Source organism: Chiloscyllium punctatum, chromosome 31, assembly GCF_047496795.1.
Source record: "Chiloscyllium punctatum isolate Juve2018m chromosome 31, sChiPun1.3, whole genome shotgun sequence".
Classification (NCBI taxonomy): domain Eukaryota; kingdom Metazoa; phylum Chordata; class Chondrichthyes; order Orectolobiformes; family Hemiscylliidae; genus Chiloscyllium; species Chiloscyllium punctatum.
The window spans coordinates 56,008,299-56,029,598 of record NC_092769.1 but is presented as its reverse complement, the minus strand read 5'-3'; the positions used below and the strand labels follow the sequence as shown (position 1 = coordinate 56,029,598).

Here is a 21,300-nt window from a genome sequence, read left to right as displayed (position 1 = left end):
TTGCAGGAAATTGCAGCCAATCCCGTAGTGGGAGTGTGATGAGCAGTTTGATAACTGAGTAATGGAGAGGGATGATGGGGAGGGAGAGCTGGGCATTGTCAGTGTACATGTGAAACCGAACACGGTGCTTTTGGACAATGTCACCTCCTGGCAGTATGTAGGTGAGAAACAGGACGGACCAAGGAGAGATCCTTAAGGGACACCAAATACAAGGAATTCAGAAAGGAAAGGGAGAGTCAGGATGGAGTAGGTTTTTCAAACAATGGTGGGTTCAAATATTAGTTTGTAGCAGAATGGGACAGAAGGACATAACCAGAAAAGACAGACAGACAGAACAAGGAACAATATCTGTGATTTGGGGAGGGGGGGGGTGATAAGGAGGAGGAGCAGCCCAACTCCAAAAGCATTATTTCTACACTAGTGACATCACCCAACTCCACCCTCGTCTCAGCTCATTTACTGAAACACTCGTCCATCCCTGTGTTATCTCCAGACTTCATTATCCAAACACACTCCTGGCCAGCCTCCCACATTCAACTTACATGTAATCTCGAGAGTTATCTAAAACCCTACTGCCTAAGTGCTCGCTTGTACCAAAACTTGTTGATCTATCAAAAGGCTCCTATTAACAAGCAACAATTTAAAATTCTCACCTTTGATGTAATTCCTGGCTGTGAACAGCCCTGTCTCCCTGCACCACACAACCTGTGAGACCCCGACAACTCATTTTCTTTCAGACTCCCAACGATGAGTTTATTCATTGCTTCACTGCTCTGGCTGTTTCTACTGTTGCCAAGGCAACACGGTCTGGAATTCCCACGCTAAGCCCCTCAGACCTGCTTTCCTCCTTTAAGGTATTCCTGAAAACCTGCTTATTTGGCAATTCTTTTGATCACCTGACCTAATATCCCCATCTTTGGCCTTATGTCAGAAGTTCTCAATAGTATTTCTGTGGAATTATAAACATGATTCAAAAAAACAAACTGTTGTTGATTTGCACACACATTGTCAACTCTTCACTGTCGCTGAGTGAATAATCTATAACAGCTCTTACCCAAACACATTGTGGGAACACCTTCACCACACGAACTGCAGCTGTACAAGGAAGTCAAACACCACCTTCTCCACAGGTAATGGGGCTTTGGCACTGATCACTGGTATCTGAGGAGGGAGAAACACACAGTTGATATTTCAGGGAGTGCAAAATGCATTGTAGGGAGGGAAAATGGTGCAGAATTTGGGATATTCAAATTTGTGTTTTACAATGTGCACTAAGTTCTGTAAAACCTCACATCCCATACCATGAAAATTTCCTTCTCTTCCTGGTCAATATGTCTTTCCTTGCCCCTGCCCTTCACCTTCACACATTTCCAATGCCTTGGTCACAACAAAACTGCTGCCAGTGAAGTTTATGACATGGTTGAGTATTGTCCCGCCCCTCATTCACTCCGATTGGTTGAAGGACCAACTAGCACCTCTAGCCCCGTTCCCCAACTCTTATTGGTCCTGCGCTGACATCAATAATCCGAGGCCCATTGTGGGCTGGAGCATGCTCAGTGCTTCCTGCTTTTGCTGTTCATCAGGTCTGAGAGAGAGAGGGCACATCCCTGTTTCTCCTGATGTCAGACAATAACAACTACCTGCATTGTATGGAGCCTTTCACATTGACAAATCTCCTAAAATGCTTCACGAATGATGGAAACGTTGATTAAAGAGAACGATTTTTAATTACATCTTTAAGGCGGACAGAGGGGTTTAGGGAAGATATTCCAAAGTTTGTGTCCTCGGCACCTCCAATCGTGGAGTGATATAGGTTGGCAACAGCTTACAATGGAGACAGTTAGTGGCTAACCATAAGTTAACAACCTCATGTCATAGCCCCCTACCCCACACACCAGGCCCTGTTCTCACAGCCTGCCATGACACACTACCTATGGTTAGCCACTAACAGTCTCCATTAACAGCGAATGACCCTCCCCCAGCCAGATCGTTATCTACTCCTTTATCCAACCACTCTTCTCACTCTATCCCCACCTATCCTTTACTCCTTTTATCTTCCCCCCACAGTAACTTCTGCACATAAACTGACCTTTTTTTCTCAGTAATATTTGTTCTGTGGAAGGGACACTGGGTCTGAAACTTTAACTCTGATTTCTCTTCACAGATACTGCCAGACCTGCTGAGCTTTTCCAGAACCTCCTGGTTGTTGTTTCTGATTTACATCTTCTGCAGTTCTTTTGGTTTTAATTTACCGGGAGTTTGTAATTCAGGTCCCACAGCCTCTGTCCCAGTCTCTGCTGTCTCTCCCAACCCCAAACAGTGACACTGCACCTGCACAGCTCATGGACATGTGTTGTCTTGCTGGCCACACCCCTCATTCAACCCCATTGGCTGCAGGACCACACAGATTCTCCTCCCATTGGTCTGGAGCTGCCATCAATCAGCCGGGCCCCATTGTGATGAGAGTGGAGGGTTAATCCCTCTCTCTGCCCTGGGATGAGCTTCATCATTCACAGTGAATGGGGCAGTATCACAGAGCACAGGGCCTGGGGGCTATTCAGCCAATTGGGGCTGTACTCTCTCCCTCTGGAGATGCTGCAAATCTGTCCCAAGTACCCTCCCATGTGCCCATAGTCCCCCAAATCTTTCCTTAAAAAGTAAAATTCTAAGTCTGTTTCAGAATCCCTGCTGAATCTGTGTCGTTCAGACTGTTCCAGATGCTCAGAACTTACTGAATAAAATAGTGTTCACATTTTCACCTTGTATTATTTGCCAATTACTTGAAAGTCGTTACTAAAAATTGTGACAGTGTGAACAATTCCTCTCTCTCTCTCTGCAAATTCAAGACCTTGGAACCAAATCTGCACCAGATCGAAATCACTGCTTCACCTTCTCAGCTCCAAGGATAATTATCTGTGTTTCAGCTAGCTCTCCACAAAAGAGAGGAATGCATCTTAATTTATTAAGATCAAACAAACAGACCTTCGGTCCAATTCGTCCGTGCCAACAAGGAATCCTAAACTAATGGATTGCCATTTACCAGCTATTGGCCTGTATCCATCAAAGCCCTTCCTACTCATGTACCCAATTGGAAGCCTTTTAAATGTTGTGATTTTTCAGCCTCCACTACTTCATCTGGTAGCCCCTCCCATACACACACCACACTCAGCTTGAAAACGTTGCCATTTAGATCCCTTTTAAATTGTTTGCCCCCTCAACTTAAACCCAGGTGCTCTAGTTTTGGACCCACCTAACCTGAGGAAATAGGACCCCGGCTGCTCACCTTATTCACACCCCTCATGATTTTATAAATCTCCATGAAGTCACCTCTCAGTCTTTGACTCACCAGAGAAAATAGCCCCAGCCTATTCAGCCTCTCCCTGTAGCCCAAATCCTCCAATCCTGGCAACGTTTTTGTAAGTCTTGTCCAAACCTTTTCAAGTTTCACAACATCCTTCCCAGAACAGAGTAATTCAAACTGAAAACAAAATTCCAGAAGTGGCTTAATCAATGTCCTGTCCAGCCACAATATGGCGCCCCAGCTTCTGTATTCAATGCATTGACCAATAACGGAGAGCGTTAATGGAGTCCCATTTGCCAGCGGTTCACCCTTATCCCTCTAAATCCTTCCTCTTCATGTACCCAATCAGATGCCTTTTAAATGCTGCAATTGTACTAGCCTCCACCCCTTCCTCTGGCAGTTCATTCCATACTTGCAATGCCCTCAACATGAACAAGATGCCCCTTAGATCCCTTTTAAATCTTTTCCCTCTCACCTTAAGCTTGTACCCTCTAGTTCTGGACCCACCGAACTTGGAAAAAAGTCCCTGACTTCTCACCTTATCCATGCCCTTCATGATTTAAGATCACCTCTCAGCCTCCAACTCTCCAGGGAAAATAGTCCCAGCCTATTCAGCCTTTCCCAATAGCTCAAACCGTCCAATCCTGGCAAAGTCCTTGCAAATGTTTTCTAAACCCTTTCAAGTTTCTCAACATTATTCCAAGAACATGGAGATTGGAACTGAAAACAGAATTCCAGAAGAGCTGTAATCAGCGCCCTGTACAGCCACAATATGACGTTACAACAGCTGCATTCAATGCATTGACCAATAACGGGGAGCGTACCAAATGCTGCATTCACTACCCTGCCTACCTGTGACTCTACTTTCAAGGAACTAGGAACCTGCATTCCAAGGTCCCTTTGTTCAGCAATGTTCCCCAGGACTTGACCATTAAGTGTATAAGTCCTGCCCTGATTTGCTTTTCCAAAATACAACAGCTCGCATTTATCTAAATTGAACTCCGTCTGCCATTCCTTGCTCCAATGACCCATCTGATCAAGATCCTGTTGTATTCTGAACTTACCTTCTTCACTGTCCACTACACCTCCAATTTTGGTGTCTTCTGTAAACCTACTGACCATATCTCATATATTCACATCCAAGTCATTTATTTAAGGCCCCAATATCCATCCTTGCAACACATTGCTGCTCACAGGCCACCAGTCCGCAAAGTAACCCTCCATCATCCTCTGTCTCCTACCTTCAAGGTAGTTTTGTAATGGCTTGCTCTCCCTGCATTCCATGTTATCTAACCCTGTAAACCAGTCTGCTTTGTGGAACCTTGTTGAATGTCCATATAAACGTTCACCGCCTGGCTTAATCAATTTTCTTTGTCACTTCAAAACACTCACTCAAGTTAGTGAGACACAATTGTGCATGTACAAAGCCACATTGACTCTCCCTGATCATTCCTTACCTTTCCAAACAGATGGATATCCTGTCCCTCAGAATCCCTTCCAACAACTTGCCTGCCACTGACTTCAGGCTCACTGTTTTCTTGTTCCACAGCCTCTCCTTACCACCTTTTAAAAATAATGGCACCTCACCTGTCGCTATCAACGATACAAATACCTCAGGAGAGGCCCAACAATCAGTTCCCTAGATTTCCTGAAAGTTCCAGCATACACCTGATCAGGTTCCAGGGCTTTATCCACCTTGATGCGATTTAAGACATCCAGTACCACCTCCTCTGTAACATGGACACTTTTCAAGTTATCACTGTTTATTTCTCCAATCTCTCGAGCTTCCATATACTTCACCAGTAAAAATGAAGTGAAATATTTGCATATCTTTCGCACCCCCTGTAGTTCCATGGACAGCCTTGTTGACCTTTAAGGGGTCCTATTCTCTGGTCCAGTTAATCTTTTGTCTGTGATAAATTTGTTTAATCTCTTTGGATCCTATTCCAGGACATCCCAGAAAGGCCTACTTCAAGGACCGTAATTTTCCTCTGACTTGATCAACAATGCCCTCCAACACATACCCTCCACTTCCCGCACCTCCGCCTTTACCCCACCCCTCCAGCCACAATAAAGAATATAACCCTGCAGTCTTCACCTTCTACCCCACTAATCTCCAGACACAGTGCATTAACCTCTATTATTTCTGCTACCTAAAGTCAGACCCCACCACTAGAGACATATTTCCCTCTCCAACCCCTATCTGCGTCCCGCAGAGAACATTCCCGCTGCACTTCCCATGTTCGGTCCACACCCTCCCACCAACCCACACTCCACACCCTTGACCCTCCCTTGCCGCCATGGGAGATGTAAAACATGCGGCCATACCTCCCTCTCACCTCTGTCCAAGACCCCAAAAGGATCTTTTCACATCAGGCAGAGATTTGCCTGCACATAGTGGGCGGCACGGTGGCACAGTGGTGAGCACTGCTGCCTCACAGCGCCAGAGACCCGGGTTCAATTCCCGCCTCAGGCGACTCTCTGTGTGGAGTTTGCACATTCTCCCCGTGTCTGTGTGGGTTTCCTCCGGGTGCTCCGGTTTCCTCCCACACTCCAAAGATGTGCAGGTCAGGTGAATTGGCCATGCTAAATTGCCGGTAGTGTTAGGTAAGGGGTAGATGTAGGGGTATGGGTGGGTTGCGCTTCGGCGGGGCAGTGTGGACTTGTTGGGCCGAAGGGCCTGTTTCCACACTGTAAGTAATCTAATCTAATCTAATCTAATCCCAAAACCTCATATACTGCATCTGGACACTATGGGAAATTTAACGTGGTTCATCCAACTAACCTACACATCTTCGGACTGTGGGAGCAAACTGGAACACCCGAAGGAAACCCTCACAGATACAGGGGAGAATGTGCCAACTCCAACACAGGCAGTCACCTGAGGCTGGAATCAAACCCAGGTCCCTGGTGCTGAGGAAGCAGCGCTAACCACTGAGCCACAATACTGTGGGATCTTTGGTGCTGATGTGCTGCCCCACTGATACCTCAGTCACTCACCCTGCCTCATGTCCTGATGACAGAGTGAAACTATCGCTAGACCGTTAATCCAGAGACCCAGATAACGTTCTGGGGACACGGGTTTGAATCCCATCATGGCAGATTTTGGAACGTGAATTCAATAAATATCTGGAAAAAATAATCTAGTGACCACAAGGAATCCATTGTCAATTGTTGGAAAAACCAATGTGGTTCACTCACGACCTTTAGGGAAGGAAAATGCCATCCTTACCTGGTCTGGTCTGCATGTGACTCCAGACCGATAGCAACGTGGTTGACTCTTAACTGCTCTCTGGGTAAACGCAGCAATAAATGCTGGCTGAGCCAGTGACAGCCTCATCCTGTAAATGAATAAAGAAAACAGGTCAGGTATTGTTTCTTCTCTAGTAGGTACATCCTACAAACTGAATTTGAAATGCTCTCGTACACACTGAACAAATACCTTTCCATCCAAGCCCTTAACACTACAGCATTCGGAGGCCATTGGTAAAGTTAACATTGGTAAAGTTAAAACCCCTCCCAGGAATATCTTCCCGAAGCCCAGCCATAATGTTATCCCGAATCAAAAACACCTCTCTCCCTGCTCTGTTGGCCCCTTTCTATCCTTGCTATAGCATCTATACCTTGGAACATTAAGCTGCTAGTCCTATCCATCCCTGAGTGATGCCTCTGTAATTGCTGTAATATCCCAGTGCCATGTTCAAAACCATACCCTGAGCCCACCTGCCTGACCTGTAAGGCCTCTTGCACTGAAATAAATGCAGGGCAACTGGTCCGTTGCACCTCATTCTGTGAATTGCTCTTGCCTGCCTTGACAGTCTGACTGGTGAACAGTACCAGCCTCAGACTCACCTCTTTTCCCACTCTCTCTTTAGGATTACCTCGACTCCCTCACTGGTTTAATGCCTCCTGAGTGGCACTAGCAAATCTCCCTGCTTGTCAGGACCCCAGGCTTTCCCCCTTCCTATGCCATTGGTACCAATGTACAATGTCCTCCCACTGGTTATTTTCCCTTTTGAGAATATTCTTCTCCCTCTGTGAGACATCCTTGACACTGGCACCAGGGCAGCACCACCCCATTCTGATGTCTCACTGTCAGCTGCAGAAAAGGCAGACTGTGTCCCTGACTAGAGAGTCCCCGATCACCATCGATCGTGTGGAACTGGATATACCTCACAATATGTTAGAAGCCAGTCTCAGTACCAGTAACTTGACTGTCAGTGCTACATTCCCCTGAAAGTCTATTACCACCTACATTTTCCAAAACAGTATACTTGTCTGAGATGGGGATAGCCACAGGAGACTCCTGCAGTACCGACCTACCCCTCCTAGCTTTCTTGGAGGTAACCCATCTACCTGACTGGATCTGCAGTATCCTGCATTCCTGAGACTGCCACCTATCACACCGCTCGGCTCCTGTCAATTCCTCACTGCCTTTAATCACTCATCCACCAATCCATGCGATCCAATAGGATTTGCAATCACACTTGTTGCAGACATACTCATCAGGGTCATTGAAACTCTCCCTAATCTTCCACATCTGACAGGAACAGCACGGCACTCTACAACAGGCCATCTCCCCGCCTTAACAATCTACAGACCAAGACAAAGGCACAGTCTTACTGCTCAAAAAATACTGCCCGAGAATAACTTAATGCTTACGATTTATATCTTAAACATTTAATCAAGAGACCGTAAGACATTAAAAGAAATCCTCACCTGACCCACTATTGTAGATTGAATAAAATAAAACGGACTAAGATTGATATTTGAAGAGACTGAAACTCACTGAGCTGATCCCCGACTCTGAGTACTTCCAAGAGTGAGGTCTCTCTGAGGGCAGCTGTGAAAAGTCACTGTTTCTCTTCTCTGCCCACTCCATTTCCAGAGAGGTTTTTAACTTCACAGCAAGTCAGCTCAGAGAGGTCACTGCTTGGTTTTATTCACTGGGGGTTGCCTTTGCTGCCCAGACCAGTATTTATTGGCCACCTTTACTTGTCTTGGAGAAAGTGGTGGTTAACCGCCTCCCTGAAATGCTGCAGTCCATGTACACCACAGTGATGTTTGGACAACAGTTCCCCCTCTGGCCCCACAACCCTCCCTGTCTCTGTAATCCCCCTCCGGCTTCAGAAATTACATGGCCGTGGCTTAAGATTTTTATTTAGATTCATTTTTGTTTCATAATCTGGCCCAAAAAAGTGAAATATTTCACCCCCACACAAATTTCTGTTGATTGACCTTTTGGAGAGGCTGACACATGGACGTTGCAGTATTTTATCTCACATTGTACAAGTAGAATGATGGAACTTTCTTTTAAACATTGCTAAAAAAAAGGGAGGCAATGGCTTAATGGTATTCCTGCCAGATGAGTGACGTACAGTGTTCTGAGGATTAGGGTTAGAATCCCAACATGGCCGATGGCAGCATCGGAATTCGATACAATCTAGAACGAAAAGGCAAATGATGACCATGAAACTATTGTTGATTGTTAGAAACCCATCTGGTTCACTAATGTCCTGTAGGGAAGGAAACTGTCCTCCTCACCTGGTCTGGCCTACATGTGACTCCAGACCCACAGCAATGTGGTTAACTCTCAACTGCCCTCAGGAAAAAATACTTTAAAAACTGTTAACAAATATTCCGCAGGTATCACTTAAAAACTGGCTGCTTCCATTGGGACTGTGAATTTCTGAATGGCCTGAACTAAAACGGAGTTTCAGCTTCACCTTCTCCCTGTCTCACCTCACTCTGTTTACACCCAACTCCAAAACACTCTCATTGAGCCAAGCAGCCCTCACAGTGCAGCCCTGTCATTTTCATTGTCTGCTCATACCTGCACTGCCCTCAGCCTCCTGTACTGTTCCAATGCATCTCAATGGGAGCTCAGGGACAGCACCTCATCTTTCAATTCAGCCCTTTGTAACCCCAGAGTCAACATGGACCTCAGCAGTTTCTGAATGAACAGACAGTTGTCAGAAGCTGGAACATTCCACCTGGAAAGGTACTGGAATTTGAGTACAAAATTTTTAATGGGAAGTTTGCAGGTAATTGAAAATATGAAGTTTGCAGGTTAACATCATGAAGTGGGTGATTGGGTCTAAATCTGAGAGTTCTTACAAAGAGACGAGGTGTAATTTGGATAAATCTGTGCTCCCTCTCAGGCCACTATCTCCTTCCTCTGATGCAGGGCCCGGAACAGAGCACATACCCAAAGGGTGATCCAACCACGAATTTGTACATCTTTCTGCTTAACAAAAATATTGGAGATATTTTCCCACAAACAGATCCGACAAACCTTTCTCCTTCCACAGCTAAATGCCAATGATATTCTGATCCTGATTTGTTATCATTGACTGGAAAAACTTGCTTTTGAGATCCCAGCCTCAATCATTCTGATTTAATATCCTATGAAATGAATTCACAAAACAAAACTCACAGTCAGTGCAGGAAGAATATAAAGACATACTTTTCTCTTGGTATGTGCTTGACGTGTAAATGCCTCTCTTCAAATCGCACCACCCCACCCTATGAAGGGGACATGCACATACGCCTCACTGTACCTTGCCCCCAATAAAGATGGCGGCCATATCCCAGGGCCTATCACCGCCTGACGGCCGCAGCCATTTTCCCATCTGCTGCAAACGCGGGACTAAGAATTTCTAATTCAGATTTACGAACCACACAGAGTGTAATTAAAATTTCCCAGTCTAAAGTGACTCATTATCTCCCTGTCTCTGAGGCCACTCTCCCCTTCCCTGTTTGCGTCTCCCACATTCACCAACTGCTGAGTCACGTGGCACTTCATCGGCTGAGTTACTGGTGACGTGTCATCCCAGTGGCCACGCCCCTCATTCACTCCCATTGTTTGGATGACCAGCTGGTTCCACTTGGTCCACCAGTCCCACCACCTTTTCCTATTGGTCTGAAGCTGCCATCAATCAGCTGGACCCCATTGTGAGGTCAGTGTTGGGATCCTCCCCCTGTCTGAATCAAACCTGGACGGTGTATGGATGGGGTCAATCAGGAACAACAAGCAGAAGGTGCTGGGAAATCTCAGCAGGTCTGGCAGCATCTGGGAACAGAAACCTGTCCAGTGGCCCTTCCTCAGATCCGATGGGAGCTGGGAAAATTAGAATCTTGACAGCATGGAAACAGGCTATTCGGCCCAAAATGTCCACAGCGTCCCTCCGAAGGGTATCCCACCCAGACCCATTCCCCTACCCTATTACTCTACATTTCTCCTGACTAACGCACCTAACCTACACATCCCTGAGCATTATGGGAAATTTAGCTTGGCCAATTCAACTAACCTGCAGATCTTTGTATTGCAGGAGGTAGGGGTTCAAGTGTAAATAACAGGGAGGGACAGAACCCAAAGAGAGACTGGAACATTTGGAAAGACAAAGGAGTGGATTACGATCTAGCTGTTAATGGAGGGGACAGGAACCTGTGTCTGGCAGCATCTCAGTGGAGGTGGCGGAAATGGCGACTGATGATCTATGTCTGCTGCAAAAATAGACCCCGAGCTTCCAGCTGCCTGCCACTTTAACACACGACCTGTTCCCTGGCCAACATCTCTATCTCATGTTTACTGCTGTGTTCCAGTGAGGCCAGAACATACCAAATGGCCCCGTATTTCAAGGACTGCAATTTCCCCTCCCAAGTGGTCAATACCATCCAATGTATCTCCTCCACCTCCTGCACCTCTGCCTTTGAAACCCACACCTCCAACTGCAACAAGGATAGAACTCCCCCCCACCAAGTCCTTACCTTCCACCCAGATACAACACATCATCCTCTGCCATTTCCACCACCTACAATCAGACCGCACCACCAGATTCTTAAGGGGTTTGACAGAATAAATACTGATGTGTTTGAAAGTAATTACTGAGAGGGGAGTCTGAAACCAGATTCTGAGCCAGTCACAGAATCAAGGGTTCTGCTTTGGATTCTTCAAGTTTAAGGCAACACAGATACGGGTAAGGAGTTTCAGTAGCAATGGAGCTAGGGTGAAGAGGAGATAAGTAACGGTTTGGAATTCCTGGTGTTTGGGATTGTGTGGATGTCTAATCAGAAGGTCAGCTTCACGTCAGATATAACAGCAGTATTGTGAAGTGTCCAGTTCTGCTGCATAGTTCCCAGTGAGAGGGAGAGGCTCAGCAGTTAGGGAAAGGAATTTGTCCGGCAACGGGTTAAACCATTACAATGTTTCATTGGAGGAAACTGCACCTAATTGAGTAGTGGGAATGTGGTAAGCAGTTTGATAACTGAGTAACAGTGGAGTAATGGAGAGGGATGATGGGGAGGGAGAGTTGGGCATCGTCAGTGTACATGTGAAACCCAACATGATACTTTTGCACAATGCCACCTCCTGGCAGTATGTCGGTGAGATACAGGAGGGGCCATATCCCAGGGCCTATCAAAAAACCTCATTTCATTTAATAGGATATTAAAACAGAATTCCTGAAATGGCTTAATCAATGTCCTGTCCAGCCACAATTTGATGTCCCAGCTTCTGTACTCAATGCATTGACCAATAAATATAAGCGTACCAAACACCACCTTCACAGTCTGACTACCTGCAACTCTACTTTCAAGGAACAATGAACCTGCACTCCATGGTCTCTATGTTCAGCAACATTCCCAAGGACTTTACCATTAAGTGTACAAGTCCTGCTCTGATTTGCCTTTCCAAAATCCAACAGCTTACATTTGTCTAAATTGAACCCAGTCTGCCATTCCTCACTCCAAAGGCCCATCTGGTCAAGATACTGTTGCATTCTGAACTAACCTTCTTCATTGTCCACTACACCTCCAATTTTGGTGTCTCCTGTAAACCCACTGACCATATCTCATATATTCACATCCAAGTCATTTATTTAAGAACCCAATATCCATTCCAGCAGGACAATGCTGCTCACAGGCCTCCAGTCCGCAAAGCAACCCTCCATCACCACCCTCTACCTCCTACCTTCAAGCCAGTTTTGTATCCAAATGGCTAGTTCTCCCAACATTTCATGTTATCTAACCTTGCTAACCAGTCTGCTTTGTGGAACATCGTTCAGTGTCCATATAGACAACGTCCACAGTCTGCCTTCATCAATCATCTTTGTCACATCTTCAAAAAAAAAACTCAATCAAATTAGAGACAGAGAATTTCCCACATACAAGGCCATGTTAACTATCCCTAATCAATCCTTGTCTTTCCAAATACATGTAAATCCTGTCCCTCAGAATCCCTTCCAACAACTTACCTACCACTGACATTAGGTTGACTGTTCTCTTGTTCCCTGGCCTTTCCTTACCACCTTTTTTAAATAATGGCACCCATCTTCCAGCACCTCACCTGTCACAAACAATGATATAATTACCTCAGGGAGGGGCACTGCCATCACCTTCCTAGCTTTCCACAAATTTCTGGGAGACACCTGATCAGGTCCCAGGAATGTATCCACCTTGCTACTGTTTAAGACATCTAGTACTTCCTCCTCTGTAATATAGACACTTTTCAAGTTATCACTATTTATTTCTCCAAACTCTCTAGAATAGAATAGCATAGTATTTCTCCCACCTCCTGTTGTTCCATAGATGGCCTTGTTGATCTTTAAGGGGTCCTATTCTCTGTCTGGTTATTATTTTGTCCTTAATGTATTTGTAGAATCTCTTTGGATTCTCCTTAAACTATTTCCTAGAGATATTTCAAGTCCCCTTTTTGCACTCCTGATTACCCTCGAGTATATTCCTGTAAAAACGTGATCCTGTACTCCCAATTCCTCTGCCTCTGCCATATCTGCTCCCAGGAGAAGCAATTCCACTCCAGGACATCCAAGAAAGTTTCCTCTTTCAAGGACCGGATTTCTCTCTTACTTGATCAACAATGCACTCCAACGCATATCCTCCACTTTCTGTACCTCTGCCTTCCCCTCACCCTCCAACCACAATAAGAATATAATCCCCCGGTCCTCACCTACCACCCACTAATCTCCATTAACCTCTGCTATGTCCGCTACCTACAGTCAGACCCCACCACTAGGGATATATCTCCCTCCCCAGGCCTTTCTATCTTCCACAGAGACCATGGGATCTTTGGTGCTGATGTGCTGCCCCACGGATACCTCAGTCACTCACCCCGCCAAATGGCCAAGTGAGATTATCACTAGATGGATAACCCAGACACCCAGATAACGTTCTGGGGCCCAGGGTTTGGATCCCGTCACAGCAGACAGTGGAATGTGAGTTCAATAAAAATTTGGAATTAAGTATCTATTAAAGACCATGAATCCATTGTTGATTATTGCGAAAAAAAACCTCATCAGATTCACTAATATCCTTCAGGGAAGGAATCTGCCATCCTTACCTGGTCTGGCCTACATGTGACTCCAGACCCACAGCAATGTAGTTGACTCTTTACTGCCTTTTGAGCCCAGCCAGTGACACCCTCATCCTGTGAATGAAAAACAAAGAAGGTCAAGTCTTGTACACAACCATACTGTTCTTACAGATAAGTGATCTCTTAGTAAATTTGCTTCTCAACTCCCTGCTGACTATTGGGGAAGTGGGGGGCGGTCAATAGTACCATCCCAATAAGGAGATCATCCCTTTATTATTTCTCAGTTCCACCTGTATAACCTGCCTGGATGTACTCCCAGGAATACCCTCTTGAAGCCCAGCTGTAACGTTATCCCTTATCAAAAATACCTCTCCCCCTGCTCTGTTGCCGCCTTTCTATCTTTGCTATAGCATCTATACACTGTAACATTAAGCTGCTGGTCCTATCCATCATTAAGTCATGCCTCTGTAATTGCTATAATATCCCAGTGCGATGTTCAAAACCATACCCTGAGCTCCTCTGCCCGACCTATCGGGCCTCCTGCATTGAAATAAATGCAGTGTAACTGCTCAATCTGTGCCTTGCCCTTGTCTGCCTTGACTGTTTGACGTCTGAACTGTACTAGCGTCAGACTTAACTCTTCCCTCACTCTCTCTCTGGGTTTACCCACATTCCTTCACTGGTTTAATGCCTCCTGAATAGCATTAGCAACTGTTCCCTTCCAGTGCCAGTACAATCCATCCTTCTGATGGAGGTCAATTCTACCCCACAAGAGATTCCAATGATCCAATAATGTGAACTCTTCTATTCCTATGTCATTGATACCAATAAACAACAGCCTCCCCTCAAAATGGTTATTCTCCCCTTTAAGAATATTCTGCTCCCTCTCTGAGACATCCTTATACAAAAATTACACATTCGAGTAATAAACCTTACACTCATCAGGTCATCATAAAAGGATTACATGACACATTGAAGGTTTGGGGAGACCTTTTGAGAGAATGCGATGATTCAAAGGAGAATTTTTAAGCAGCAAATGGGATTGATCTGGAACACAATACTCACACACACAATGCGAATATCCAGATCCTGACATACTGAGTAATTCAATCAGAGTTTAGCAGAATATTTACTGAGATTACCATCTGAATGTCCACCTATAATATCCTGTAATACAAGTATATAAAATCTGTCACTATCAGTTCAAGTTAGAAACTCACAGCATCCCCTCCTCGTGGCCCAGGATTACTGTATATATTACCCTTGAGGACATCAGCAGTCAACTCAAAGGGAAATCTATGGGTTTCTAGGAGATTCCAACTTGAGATCTCATGTGACTGAACACAGCTGTTCTTTGACACATTGGAGAAAATGATCCAAGCGTCAGTGAGATATGGGGAACAAGAATTACTGACTTTTCTTTCATTCCGTGCTGCCGCTCTGCCTCATCAATAAGACACGGGTGTGAAAGGCTAATGCCTAACGATGGGCACGTTGTCTCCATCCTGACCAATGGGTAGGAAGATCCTCTCAATCACTCCAAAGCGTATCCCTAAAAAGATAGTAACACTGTCTGCTTCCCACTGCCCAGTGCTCCCAATAAATGTTTGAAAGAATGGGAAGGGGGGATATCTCCTAGAAAAGGCATAACTGTAAAGGTCTAAGAGGATTATGAAAAGAGAGAGATGCACAGGAGAAGGGGGCAACAAGTTGTCAGATGGGGTGTAACTGGGGAAAATGGGAAGTTGCTCATTTTGGAGGAGATAATAAAAGAACAAAGTACTATTTAAATGGTGGAAACTGTAGAAAGCTGCACCACAAAGGGACCAGGGGTAATTGTTCAGGAAACACAGAAAGCTACCACACAGTTACAACAGGGAATCAGGAAGGGGAATCGAATGTTTGTTTCAAATGTTTTCAGTATTAGAGTTTGGAGTCTCTACCTGAGAGTAACGTGTAGGAGTGCTGGTGAGACCACCATATCTGCAGTAATGAGAGCAGTTTTGGTCCCTTGAGATAAGGAAATGTGTCACTTTATTGGGGGCATTTCAGGGAAGATTCAATGAGATGATCCCTGGTTTGGAGGGATTATCGTTTAAATAAAGGCTGAAAAGGTTGGGACTCTACTCACTGGATTTTGGAGAAAGAGAGGTGATCACATTGAGACAGATGGGATTCTTAAGGGGTTTGACAGGATAAATACTGAGAGGATGTGTCTGAGGGTAAATACTGAGAGGGGAGTCTGAAACCAGATTATGAGTCACGGAATCAAGGGTTCTGTTTTGCATTCAAGTTTAAGGTGACACAGATGCGGGTAAGGGGTTTCAGTAGCAATAGAGCTGGGGTTAGGTGGAGAAAAGCAACGTTTAAGAGACTGGAATTCCTGGTGTTGTGATTGTGTGGATGTCTGATCAGAAGGTCACCTTGGGGTCAGATATAACAGCAATATTGTGAAGAGTGTTGTTCTGCCTCAGAGAGTTCCCAGTGGGAGGGAGGGGCTCAGCAGAAAGGTAAAGGTAAGGCAATAGGTTTAACCATGACAATGTTTCATTGGCTGAAATTGCAGCTAATTGAGTAGTGGGAATGTGATAAGCAGATTGATAACTGAGTAACAGTGGAGTAATGGAGAGGGATGATGGGGAGGGAGAGCTGGGCATCGTCAGTGTACATGTGAAACCTAACACGGCGTTTTTGGATGATATCACCTCCTGGCACTATGTACGTGAGATACAGGAGAGACCAAGGATAGATCGTTGAGGGACAGCAAATGCAAGGAATTCAGAAAGGAAAGGGAGAATGGAGATGGAGCAGGATTTTCCAACAACGGTGAGGTCAAATATTAGTTTTTCACAGAATGGGAGAGAAGGACATAACCAGAAAAGACCAACAGACAGAACAAGGAACAATATCGATGAATTGGCGAGGGGGAGTGATGAGGCGGCAGCGGAGGAAAGAGAGTTGGAAAGTGAGTTTAGCGAGATTAGGGTAAAGGGTCAAGGTGAGCTCTGATAAGGCTTGACAAGAGACTGGAGAAAGATGTAAGTTGGGACAAAAACCAGGAACACCACGTGAGGCAGTTTGGCTCAGTGGGCTAGTGGGAGGGAGAGAAACAGCAGATCGGATTATCTCAGTCTTAGTGACAGAGAAACTCCATGTGCTCCTCACTCGTTGTTGGAGGGGAGGATGGAGGAGACAGGATGATGGACAGTGTTTTACAAAGAAATGAGTGAACAAACCTGATTTTATCCAGAATATTAAAACAAACGGCTGAAGTCCTGATTCGAATCCCATCTTGGCAGATGGTGGAATCTGAATTCAAGAAAAAAAACAACGTATTAGGAATCTGAACTCCATGAAACCATTGTCAATGGCGAAAAAAATCCTGCCAACCTGACAGTGGCCCAGCCAGCTACTCACTGTACTAATCACTGCAAAGTCTCAACACAGGAATGAAACTGGATGGACCAGTTGGCAACTAACAAGGCACCAGAAATTACAACCACAGAATCAGCCCCCTCGATGGTGCAACGTCCTCCTCACTAACATACGGTTTTGGTGCCAAAACGTGGCGAGCTGTCTCACAGACTAGTCAAGGAACAGCCTGACATAGTCATACTCACGGAACAAACAATGACCAGACACCACCATCACCATCCCTAGATATCGAGAGTGTGGTGCTGGAAAAGCACAACAGTCAGGCAGCATCGAGGAGCAGGAGAATTGACGTTTCAAGCCTAAACCCTTCATCAGCCTGACCTGCTGTGCTTTTCCAGCACCAGACCATTGACTCTGATCTCCAGCATCTGCTGTCTTCACTTTCTCCTGAAATCTCTGGATATGTCCTGTCCCACCGGCAGGACAGACCAGGCAGAGATGGTGGCACAGTGGTGTACAGACAGGGAGAATTTGCCCTGGGAGTACACAGCATTGGCTCCAGAGACCAGTAGGTCTCATGGCTCCTGCTGATTACCACGTACCGTCCACCCTTGGCTGATGGATCAGTTCTCCTTCATGTTGAACAACACTTGGAGGAAGCACTGAGGAAGTAAAATGGTGTCAAACGTACTCTGGGTACAGGATTTCAATGTCCATGATCGAGACTTGCTCTGCAACAGAATTACTGACTGAGCTGGCCAGGTCCGAAAGGGTATAGCTGCTCAACTGAGTCTGCAGCAGGTGGTGAGGGAACCAACAAGAGTGTAAAACATACTTGATCTCATTGTTATGAATTGACTAGCGGCAGATCCATCTGGCCATGACAGTATCGGTAAGAGCGACCATCACACATTCCTTTTGGAGACAAAGTCTTGCCTTAAAGTTGAGAAAAACCTCCATTGTGTTGAGTGACACTATCACCGTTCTAAATGGGACAGACTTCGAAGAGATGTAGGATCTCAAACTGGGTATCTCTGAGGCACTGTGGGACATCAACAGCAGCAGAACTGTACTCCAGCACAATCTGTAATCTCATGGGTTTGTAAATCCTGCTCTCACCCATCACAATGGACAGTAAAGGAGGGCATGCCATGAGCAGCACCAGGCAGACTTATAAATGAAATGCCAACAGCTACCAAACAGAACTACCTGCATATCAAACAGTATCAGCAGCAAGCAACAGAGCTAAATGATCCAACATCCAATGGAACAGATCAGCAGTAAAGTGATGGAAGATGTCATCAACAGGGCTACCAAGCAGCAGCTGCTCAGCAACAGTCAGCTGAGTGACACTCATTTTAGGCTCCACCAGGGCCACTCAGCTCCCGATTGTATAACCGCCTGATTCACAATCTGGCAACCAGCTGAATCCCAGAGGTGAAGTGAGTGTGACAACTCAGTCCCACTCCAAGATCACTAATTCTAGCTGATTTTCAGCTCATTTTCTCTCATCCGTTGTGTGTTATCTCCAGACTTCATTTTCCAAACACACACAGGGCCAGCTTCCCACATTCAACCTCCCTGTAATCTCAAGAAAGTCTAAATCTCTGCTTGTTGATTCATCAAAAGGCTCCTAATTAGAATCAACAGCATACAGCCATAAAGATGTACAGCAAGGAAACAGACCCTTCCGTCCAACCCGTCCATGCCGACCAGATACCCCAACCCAATCTAGTCTCACCTGCCAGCACCTGGCCAATATCCCTCAATTTAAAATTCTCACACTTGATTTAATTCCTGGCTGTGATAATCCCTAGCTCCCTGCACCACACACACTGAGACCTCGACAACCCATTTTCTTCGAGACTCCCAACCATTTGTTAATTCATTAGTTCACCTGTGTGGCTGTTTGTACACTTGCTGAAGCAGCATGGTTTGAAATTCGCAGCCAAAACCTCTCAGGTCTGCTTTCCACCTTTAAGACATCCCTCAAAACCTGCTTTTTGGCAATGCTTTTGGTCACCTGACCTAATATCTCCATCTCTGGCCTTATGTCTAAAGTTCTCAATAGTATTTTTGTGAAATTATAAGCATGATAATAGAAATACAAACTGTTGTTGATTTGGACATTATTTTCAAATCATCACTGTTGCTGAATGAATACTTTGTAATGTCTCTTACCCAACTACATTGTGGGAGTACCTTCACCACACAAACTGCAGCTGTACAAGAAAGTCAAACATCACCCTCTCCACAGGCAGCAGGGCTTTGGCATTAATCACTGGTATCTGTGGAAGGAGAAACACAGTTGATGTTTCAGGGAGTACAAAATCGATTACAGGGAATGAAAATGGTGTAGTATTTGATAGTCAGAAATGGAAGGAAAATACACTTGCTTGTTGGAAAAAAGAATTCTTGACTGTCAAAAATATTCAAGAAAAAAGTAATCTGATAATAGAGCAGTACATGGTCAGGGGCTGGGCCACAGTGAAAAACTCATTTACAAAGGGTCTATAAAAGTAATAATACAGTAGTAAACAGACCAAAAATACAGACTGAGACTGAGGAAGCTATATATTGACAAAGTGGTCATGAGGGAGCCCAGAGGTGAATCAGAGCAGTATTGGCTGCAATGATCACAATGACGCGATACGAGAGAAATGCTGCACATGCGCCTGGCTGCACCTTGCCCCCTACAAAGATGGCGGCTCCGCACGTGTCCAGTGAATCGTTGTCCCGAATAAAGATGGCGGCGCTCACGCAGCCGCGCTGAGGCAATTCCCCATTTACTGCAAACACGGGACTGGGACGTTCAAATTTGTGTTTTCCGACGTGCACAATTTGTTTGTAAAACCTCTCCGCTCATAGCAACACAGTTTTTCTCCCGTTTCCCTGTTTATTTCTTTCCTCACCGTATCCTTTCTCTCCATAACTTCCCGAACATTCATTGCATCGACTCTGCGCACGCGCGAGGGTGATCGCATGGTTTAGTTTAGCTCCGCCCTTCATTTACTTTGATTGGTTGGAGGATCAACCTCCGGCTAGGTCCTCCACATCCGCCCACCGACCTTTCATTGGTCCGGTGCTGACATCAATCACCCGCGGGTCACTTTGTTGGCTAGAGCATGCGCAGTGCGTCCTGTTTTAGCTGATATGCTGGGTAATGTGATGGGAGAGTTTACTGAGGGGAAGGATCCCTTTGTGTGAGCTCTGCAGTAGATTTCCTTTATTCATGGAGGGAGTTGCCTTCCTACTCATGACTGTATAGCTGTGATTGAATCAGTACATAAACATCCCATTTTCACTGCTTTTCACAACATCTGAGATCTTTAGCACATTGTATCACACTCTTCTTTGGAAACAAAAAAATCATGAAACGGAGCCTCAAGGAATCGGAGCAGGAGTGGGGCATTCATCGCCTTCAGCTTGTTCCCCCATTCTATCAGATCATGGCTTGGCCAACCCAGACCTCAACACCTCTTTTATGCTTGATCCGCATAGCCCCTCAACTGCTCAATATTTCAAAAATCTGTCTGCCCTCTTTTAAAATAATTTGAGATAGTCGGGAATCTATAATTCTATGTGGAAACAGGCCCTTCAGCCCAACAAGCCAGAACAACCCTCCAAAGAATAACCCAACCATTCCCTTCCTACATTTAACTTTCACAATTGTTTGGGCGAGAAAATTCTAGTCATTCACTGAGGAAAAAAAAATCTTTACTTTTTCTAAAATGAATGTTCCCTTATGTAATGTCCCCTGGTTTGAGACTTCACTGGTGCTAGAAGATCTAGTCAACATCTACCCTGTCAAGCTCCTCAGAATCTTGTTTCCATAAGATCACCCCTGCTTATCTATTCTTGATAGGTCAACCCTTTTGTCCTCAAAGCAGCTAAGTGAATCTTTTTTGAATGGTCTCCGATGTTAGTTTATCCTTTATTAAATATGGGAGCTAACATTGTATACAGTACTCCAAGTGAGGACTCAGCAACAGCCAGTGTGGTTAACCAATCCTCAGTCCATACTAATACATTACCCCGATACCATGAGCTCCTAAATTGTGCAATTAACTTTTAGGTAGCACCTCATCATTTACATTTTTAAAATCCAAATACAGAGCATCATTGGATTGCCCTTTATCAGCCCTGCTTGTTATCTCAATGAACTGTCGTAAATTTGTCAAATATAGTTTCTTGTTCACAAAACCCAGTCTACCATGTTTAATGATAAGCTTTTCTAAATGTCCTGCAATTTCTTTCTTTAATATTCGACTCTGTAGATTCTTTCAGTACATTT

At 45.1% G+C, this 21,300-nt stretch overlaps 1 long non-coding RNA gene across 1 annotated transcript in view; it reads right to left on the bottom strand.

Moving 5' to 3' along the window:
- The window catches only part of LOC140456836 (uncharacterized), a 45,396-nt gene extending 25,426 nt beyond the window's left edge, over positions 1–19,970 (bottom strand). Inside the window, exons 1-5 of the long non-coding RNA XR_011953173.1 lie at positions 19,919–19,970; positions 16,868–16,940; positions 13,659–13,745; positions 6,534–6,642; positions 1,055–1,161 (exon numbers count right to left, since the gene is read on the bottom strand). This is a non-coding gene — a long non-coding RNA (uncharacterized lncRNA). The remainder of the gene's footprint in view (positions 1–1,054; positions 1,162–6,533; positions 6,643–13,658; positions 13,746–16,867; positions 16,941–19,918) is intronic.
- Between the last annotated feature and the right edge of the window lie 1,330 nt (positions 19,971–21,300).